Source organism: Anopheles nili, chromosome 3 (assembly GCF_943737925.1).
Source record: "Anopheles nili chromosome 3, idAnoNiliSN_F5_01, whole genome shotgun sequence".
NCBI classification, from domain to species: Eukaryota; Metazoa; Arthropoda; class Insecta; order Diptera; family Culicidae; genus Anopheles; species Anopheles nili.
This window is the reverse complement of record NC_071292.1, coordinates 24,470,051-24,479,362: the sequence shown is the minus strand read 5'-3', so window position 1 is coordinate 24,479,362 and position 9,312 is coordinate 24,470,051. Positions and strand designations below refer to the sequence as shown.

At 36.4% G+C, this 9,312-nt stretch overlaps 1 pseudogene; it reads right to left on the bottom strand.

The window, feature by feature from the left end:
• Positions 1 to 7,691: 7,691 nt before the first annotated feature.
• On the bottom strand, positions 7,692 to 9,005 carry LOC128723928 (U3 small nucleolar ribonucleoprotein protein IMP3-like; annotated as a pseudogene).
• Between the last annotated feature and the right edge of the window lie 307 nt (positions 9,006 to 9,312).

The window sequence follows — 9,312 nt, the reverse complement described above, 5'->3', positions numbered from 1 at the left end:
AAACTAATATCTTATATATACCTTACAAATTTATATATATTTTTTTATATAAATTCATATATTCATAACTAACTAATTATAACTAATTTACATGTGATGACATAAAGTTCACTTGTATTATTTTACATCATAGTATACAGTTGTATGTTGATCCTCGATTCATACTTCAACAATTTCGGCGTGAGCGGCAACATACGCAGTTAAATTAGCATCTTATTTATTGATGAAGTTGTGAATTTGTAAAACCGATGTTCGGAGTATCCCTTTTTTCAATGATCATTATTTACATATCATTATATTATATATCATTCATTATATATATCATTATAATTCATTATTATTCATAGCTGATCTAATTTAAACTAATATCATATATATACCTTACAAATTTATGTATATTGTATTATATATATTTATATATTCATAACTAATTTACATGTGATGACATAAAGTTCACTTGTATTATTTTACTTCATAGTATACAGTTGTATGTTGATCCACGATTAATACTTCAACAATTTAGGCGTGAGCGGTAACATATGCAGTTAAATTAGCATCTAAATTATTGATGAAGTTGTGGATTTGTAAAACCGATGTTCGGAGTATCCCTTTTTTAAATGATCATTATTTATATATCATTATATTATATATCATTCATTATATATATCATTATAATTCATTATTATTCATAGCTGATCTAATTTAAACTAATATCATATATATACCTTACAAATTTATGTATATTGTATTATATATATATTTATATATTCCTAACTAATTATTCATAACTAATTTACATGTGATGGCAGAAAGTTCACTTGTACTATTTTACTTCATAGTATACAGTTGTATGTTGATCCTCGATTCATACTTCAACAATTTCGGCGTGAGCGGCAACATACGCAGTTAAATTAGCATCTTATTTATTGATGAAGTTGTGAATTTGTAAAATCGATGTTCGTAGTATCCCTTTTTTAAATGATCATTATTTATATATCATTATATTATATATCATTCATTATATATATCATTATGATTCATTATTATTCAAAACTAATCTAATTTAAACTAATATCTTATATATACCTTACAAATTTATATATATTTTTTTATATAAATTCATGTATTCATAACTAACTAATTATAACTAATTTACATGTGATGACATAAAGTTCACTTGTATTATTTTACATCATAGTATACAGTTGTATGTTGATCCTCGATTCATACTTCAACAATTTCGGCGTGAGCGGCAACATACGCAGTTAAATTAGCATCTTATTTATTGATGAAGTTGTGGATTTTTAAAACCGATGTTCGGAGTATCCCTTTTTTAAATGATCATTATTTATATATCATTATATTATATATCATTCATTATATATATCATTATGATTCATTGTTATTCAAAACTAATCTAATTTAAACTAATATCTTATATATACCTTACAAATTTATATATATTTTTTTATATAAATTCATATATTCATAACTAACTAATTATAACTAATTTACATGTGATGACATAAAGTTCACTTGTATTATTTTACATCATAGTATACAGTTGTATGTTGATCCTCGATTCATACTTCAACAATTTCGGCGTGAGCGGCAACATACGCAGTTAAATTAGCATCTTATTTATTGATGAAGTTGTGGATTTTTAAAACCGATGTTCGGAGTATCCCTTTTTTTAATTATCATTATTTATATATCATTATATTATATATCATTCATTATATATATCATTATGATTCATTGTTATTCAAAACTAATCTAATTTAAACTAATATCTTATATATACCTTACAAATTTATATATATTTTTTTATATAAATTCATATATTCATAACTAACTAATTATAACTAATTTACATGTGATGACATAAAGTTCACTTGTATTATTTTACTTCATAGTATACAGTTGTATGTTGATCCTCGATTCATACTTCAACAATTTAGGGGTGAGCGGTAACATATGCAGTTAAATTAGCATCTAAATTATTGATGAAGTTGTGGATTTGTAAAACCGATGTTCGGAGTATCCCTTTTTTAAATGATCATTATTTATATATCATTATATTATATATCATTCATTATATATATCATTATAATTCATTATTATTCATAGCTGATCTAATTTAAACTAATATCATATATATACCTTACAAATTTATGTATATTGTATTATATATATATTTATATATTCCTAACTAATTATTCATAACTAATTTACATGTGATGGCATAAAGTTCACTTGTACTATTTTACTTCATAGTATACAGTTGTATGTTGATCCTCGATTCATACTTCAACAATTTCGGCGTGAGCGGCAACATACGCAGTTAAATTAGCATCTTATTTATTGATGAAGTTGTGGATTTGTAAAATCGATGTTCGTAGTATCCCTTTTTTAAATGATCATTATTTATATATCATTATATTATATATCATTCATTATATATATCATTATGATTCATTATTATTCAAAACTAATCTAATTTAAACTAATATCTTATATATACCTTACAAATTTATATATATTTTTTTATATAAATTCATATATTCATAACTAACTAATTATAACTAATTTACATGTGATAACATAAAGTTCACTTGTACTATTTTACTTCATAGTATACAGTTTTATGTTGATCCTCGATTCATACTTCAACAATTTAGGCGTGAGCGGTAACATATGCAGTTAAATTAGCATCTTATTGATGAAGTTGTGGATTTGTAAAACCGATGTTCGGAGTATCCCTTTTTTTAATTATCATTATTTATATATCATTATATTATATATCATTCATTATATATATCATTATGATTCATTGTTATTCAAAACTAATCTAATTTAAACTAATATCTTATATATACCTTACAAATTTATATATATTTTTTTATATAAATTCATATATTCATAACTAACTAATTATAACTAATTTACATGTGATGACATAAAGTTCACTTGTATTATTTTACTTCATAGTATACAGTTGTATGTTGATCCTCGATTCATACTTCAACATTTTAGGGGTGAGCGGTAACATATGCAGTTAAATTAGCATCTAAATTATTGATGAAGTTGTGGATTTTTAAAACCGATGTTCGGAGTATCACTTTTTTAAATGATCATTATTTATATGTCATTATATTTTATATCATTCATTATATATATCATTATGATTCATTGATATTCATAGCTGATTTAATTTAAACTAATATCATGTATATACCTTACAAATGTATATTTATTATTTAATATATTTTAATATATTCATTACTAATTTAAACTAATATCATATATTATATATATTAATATATTCATAACTAATTTAAACTAATATCATATATACACCTTACAAATCTCTTTACAGCAACAACATCGCATAAGGGTTTGAAGGAGAGAAAGAGCGAACAATAACGTTCCATAGTTTGTTTTTTTCACGAGCGCTTTTGCTCATTGATGCTTGCGCTTCCAGGCGTTACATCGTATGAGGGTTTGAGGGAGTAAAGGAGCGAACAATAACGTTCCATAGTTTGTTTTTTTCACGAGCGCTTTTGCTCATTGATGCTTGCGCTTCCAGGCGTTACATCGTATGAGGGTTTGAGGGAGTAAAGGAGCGAACAATAACGTTCCATAGTTTGTTTTTTTCACGAGCGCTTTTGCTCATTGATGCTTGCGCTTCCAGGCGTTACATCGCATGAGGGTTTGAATGAGTAAAATAGGGAACAATAACGTTCCATAGTTTGTTTTTTTCACGAGCGCTTTTGCTCATTGATGCTTGCGCTTCCAGTCGTTACATCGCATGAGGGTTTGAGGGAGTAAAGGAGCGAACAATAACGTTCCATAGTTTGTTTTTTTCACGAGCGCTTTTGCTCATTGATGCTTGCGCTTCCAGGCGTTACATCGCATGAGGGTTTGAATGAGTAATAGGGCGAACAATAGCGTTTCATAGTTTGTTTTTTTCACGAGCGCTTTTGCTCATTGATGCTTGCGCTTCCAGGCGTTACATCGCATGAGGGTTTGAGGGAGTAAAGGAGCGAACAATAGCGTTACTTAGTTTGTTTTTTTTCACGAGCGCTTTTGCTCATTGATGCTTGCGCTTCCAGGCGTTACATCGCATGAGGGTTTGAATGAGTAATAGGGCGAACAATAGCGTTTCATAGTTTGTTTTTTTCACGAGCGCTTTTGCTCATTGATGCTTGCGCTTCCAGGCGTTACATCGCATGAGGGTTTGAGGGAGTAAAGGAGCGAACAATAGCATTACTTAGTTTGTTTTTTTTTTTCACGAGCGCTTTTGCTCATTGATGCTTGCGCTTCCAGGCGTTACATCGCATGAGGGTTTGAGGGAGTAAAGGAGCGAACAATAACGTTCCATAGTTTGTTTTTTTCACGAGCGCTTTTGCTCATTGATGCTTGCGCTTCCAGGCGTTACATCGCATGAGGGTTTGAATGAGTAAAAGGGCGATCAATAGCGTTACTTAGTTTGTTTTTTTCACGAGCGCTTTTGCTCATTGATGCTTGCGCTTCCAGTCGTTACATCGCATGAGGGTTTGAATGAGTAAAATTGGGAACAATAACGTTCCATAGTTTGTTTTTTTCACGAGCGCTTTTGCTCATTGATGCTTGCGCTTCCAGTCGTTACATCGCATGAGGGTTTGAAGGAGTAAAAGGGCGAACAATAGCGTTACTTAGTTTGTTTTTTTTCACGAGCGCTTTTGCTCATTGATGCTTGCGCTTCCAGGCGTTACATCGCATGAGGGTTTGAGGGAGTAAAGGAGCGAACAATAGCGTTACTTAGTTTGTTTTTTTTTCACGAGCGCTTTTGCTCATGGATGCTTGCGCTTCCAGGCGTTACATCGCATGAGGGTTTGAGGGAGTAAAGGAGCGAACAATAACGTTCCATAGTTTGTTTTTTTCACGAGCGCTTTTGCTCATTGATGCTTGCGCTTCCAGTCGTTACATCGCATGAGGGTTTGAATGAGTAAAAGGGCGAGCAATAGCGTTACTTAGTTTGTTTTTTTTTCACGAGCGCTTTTGCTCATTGATGCTTGCGCTTCCAGGCGTTACATCGCATGAGGGTTTGAATGAGTAAAAGGGCGAACAATAGCGTTACTTAGTTTGTTTTTTTCACGAGCGCTTTTGCTCATTGATGCTTGCGCTTCCAGGCGTTACATCGCATGAGGGTTTGAATGAGTAATAGGGCGAACAATAGCGTTTCATAGTTTGTTTTTTTCACGAGCGCTTTTGCTCATTGATGCTTGCGCTTCCAGGCGTTACATCGCATGAGGGTTTGAGGGAGTAAAGGAGCGAACAATAGCGTTACTTAGTTTGTTTTTTTTCACGAGCGCTTTTGCTCATTGATGCTTGCGCTTCCAGGCGTTACATCGCATGAGGGTTTGAAGGAGCAAAAGGGCGAACAATAGCGTTCCATAGTTTGTTTTTTTTTCACGAGCGCTTTTGCTCATGGATGCTTGCGCTTCCACAGATGCCTAGATGCACAGACGCACGTACGCACACACATACACATACATAGAGAGACAGAGGCACAGGAGCACTAAAGCACAGAGGCACAGTAGCGTAGACGCACGAGAGGCACAGAGATACAGGAGCACAGTTGCATAGAGGCACAGAGAACAGGAGCACCGATGCATAGAGGCACAGTTTCACAGAGGTATCGGGTGCACTGGATTGTACACTGGTATAGTAAAACTGATGCATAGATGTACAGCGGCACTGATCGACTGATGTCCACAGATAGCAGAGAGGCACTGATCGACTGATGCACGGATGCCGAGCCACCGTTGCACTGAGGCACAGATACACACATGCACAGAGGCACAGTAGCGTAGACGCACGAGAGGCACAGAGATACAGGAGCACAGTTGCATAGAGGCACAGAGAACAGGAGCACCGATGCATAGAGGCACAGTTTCACAGAGGTATCGGGTGCACTGGATTGTACACTGGTATAGTAAAACTGATGCATAGATGTACAGCGGCACTGATCGACTGATGTCCACAGATAGCAGAGAGGCACTGATCGACTGATGCACGGATGCCGAGCCACCGTTGCACTGAGGCACAGATACACACATGCACAGAGGCACAGTAGCGTAGACGCACGAGAGGCACAGAGATACAGGAGCACAGTTGCATAGAGGCACAGAGAACAGGAGCACCGATGCATAGAGGCACAGTTTCACAGAGGTATCGGGTGCACTGGATTGTACACTGGTATAGTAAAACTGATGCATAGATGTACAGCGGCACTGATCGACTGATGTCCACAGATAGCAGAGAGGCACTGATCGACTGATGCACGGATGCCGAGCCACCGTTGCACTGAGGCACAGATACACACATGCACAGAGGCACAGTAGCGTAGACGCACGAGAGGCACAGAGATACAGGAGCACAGTTGCATAGAGGCACAGAGAACAGGAGCACCGATGCATAGAGGCACAGTTTCACAGAGGTATCGGGTGCACTGGATTGTACACTGGTATAGTAAAACTGATGCATAGATGTACAGCGGCACTGATCGACTGATGTCCACAGATAGCAGAGAGGCACTGATCGACTGATGCACGGATGCCGAGCCACCGTTGCACTGAGGCACAGACACACAGAGGCACAGAGGGATAGACGCACGCACGCACGCACACACATACAAACAGAAGGACAAAGCGAGATACAGATAGAGAGACACAGACACAGACGCATACACGCACGCAGGCATAATAATTTTTTGTTCTTTAAAGGGTTGGATCCGACGCCTCCTGAAGGCTACTATAGGCTCTCCTCCCCAACTCCTACTCAATACGTCCGCGACGTACAGAACGGTAACTTGTCGTCTAAATATCCAAGCTTGGGTATACGGGGAAACCCACCCCCTTGGGCGGATGGACGATAAGGCTGAATTGAGAGGGGGATTAGACTGGTACTAGCAAGTAGTTCATCCCTGAGCGTCTGTTCTCCAGGTTAGGAGCGACGCGAACCAGCGTCTGTTACCCATGTCAGGGGCGGCTGTACATTTTGTCTTGGCATCCTACGAGACGTAAAACAGCTAGGATGCGTTGTTCCACCGACGACGAGCTAGCTGAGCTGTATGGTTAGCCAGATATCCTGAGATATGGAGAGACAATGAGAGACAGAGAGAGACAAAGAGAGGCATAGAGAGACAGACTGTGACAGAGAGAGACAAAGAGAGGCAGAATGCAATTGATCAATTTTTAAAATCAATTATAATTGAAGAGAGACAACAGCTATTAATGACAAATTACAACAACAACAAACAAATTAATGTTCAGAAAGGATCAACGAGAATCTAACATCATAACTAGTAGGGTATGGACCCCGAAAAGATGTAGATGGCAATGCAAAAGGTATTCAAAGGGACGTAACAACCATACGTTTATTTTATGGAATTGGTGAAGAATTATTACTTGCAGTGATTTGAAGTCGAAATACATCATATTAACTGACTCAAATATACTGAAAAATATCACAAATTTTAACAGTTATTTTTTTATAGAAAGATTGTTTAGATATTGATTCCGAAGGCTGACTAGAAATGGACACATATAATGGATTTTTTCAAAACAGGGAAAGCTTCAGCTTTTTCTCCATAGGACAGCACTTGATTAGTTAAAAACAACTCGCATATACTATGCTCAATTTATTCACATTTCAAAATCGTCTCGCATATATGATGACTCCTGCAGGTGCTTATGGATTGCCGAACTGTCGACCCAGCTTACGAAATCCTCCAGCGTGTGCGGCACTAAGAACGCGAGATCCTTAACCACTTCCACACCAACGCGCACGTGGCCCTGCTCGACCATCTTGGTCGCATGGGACACGTTTTCCGACATCTTGTTACGCACCAGCACGAGCAAAAGATTCCGGCGCCAGAACGACGATTACGCCCATAACGTATAGCTTCTCCAGCAGCAACGCACTCATTTCCGTCCGAAACGGAAATAGTATTTGCTATACAAGTCACCACACCTGATAACATAAGCCAACGGATTTTTTACACAGTTCAGAGACCAACGTGGGTTCCGGTAATCTCAAAATGCCGAGATTTATGCATTCTAAACACGTTTGAATACTGATAGGCATCCTCGAAATTACGTCTGGTCAAAATAAAAACGTAGAAACTTTATTACTTTAATTAATTTAACTATTGATTGCTTCGTTTTTTAAACTCATATGATTTTATTTACTATTTGAATAAATGTAAACAAGACACCTTTGAGCTAACCCATTTGTTTATACATGTCACCAATCCATGGGTCCAATTTTCAGGGTCCTGTCAAAAAATGGGGGTAGGGGGTATATTTTGAGTTTTTACCAAAAGATCGAATAAGTCATTAAAAAAAATCAAAAAACCTATTTCCAGCTTATGAAAAGGTTGATTTACAAGATAGTTCTTTTTTTATTCAAAAAATTGGAATCAGTTTCAAGTTTTCTTCTAGCCATTGTGCATTGCTCAGTTATAAAAAAGCACTGTAACATACTGAATAAACATATATTTACGAAAAAATTGGTGTTATATGATGATGCTTCCTTGTCATTTTCTGTTTACTGCAATTATTTTCTTGGTTTGATGGATTTAATTGTGAAATTGCAGCCGTATGTTTGACACTTTATTTCACGCATTTCCCATCTGCTGGAAAGCAGTCGAATTGACGTTTGTTACTGTTTTGGCGTTTGTTTTGCTCGCGAAGAGGCAACGGTGCGCATCTAAGCTGTGTATTCCGTAAATACTAACCGAGTAGTTAGTAAATTGCATCGGAGCAAATAGGGTTTGGTCTTCTCGAATTATCCGCATAATTTAGTGTACTGTTCAGTGTACGGTCAACAGCTGTCAGAAGTGAAACTGAGTGCAAAATTTACCAATTGTCCTCTCACAATTCGCTTACACACGCTTTCCTCACCACCTGTGCGTGATAATTTACAGACATACTTAGCATACCTACTTGCAAACGCATTGTGCAGGTTACGAGTGCTAATTTAGCTTTCCGGCTTTGGTTGGAGTTTTTTATTGCTCTAGCTTGGAATGTGAATACGGAAACTCCAACAACTGTTCGACGGGCTAAACCATAGCCGCCGTGGTTCGCGATAGGAAGAAGTGCGAAATAAATTAACGAATCCGTACGCATCCAAGAGTAGGTGGTTCAATCAGCGAGCGAAACCGTCGGTGATTCATGTGGCTGTTAGATGGGCAAAAAAAGGTGAAAAATCATAATCGTGTGGTTGCGTGCGTGCGGCGTGCGTACAGAACGGAAGTAAATAATT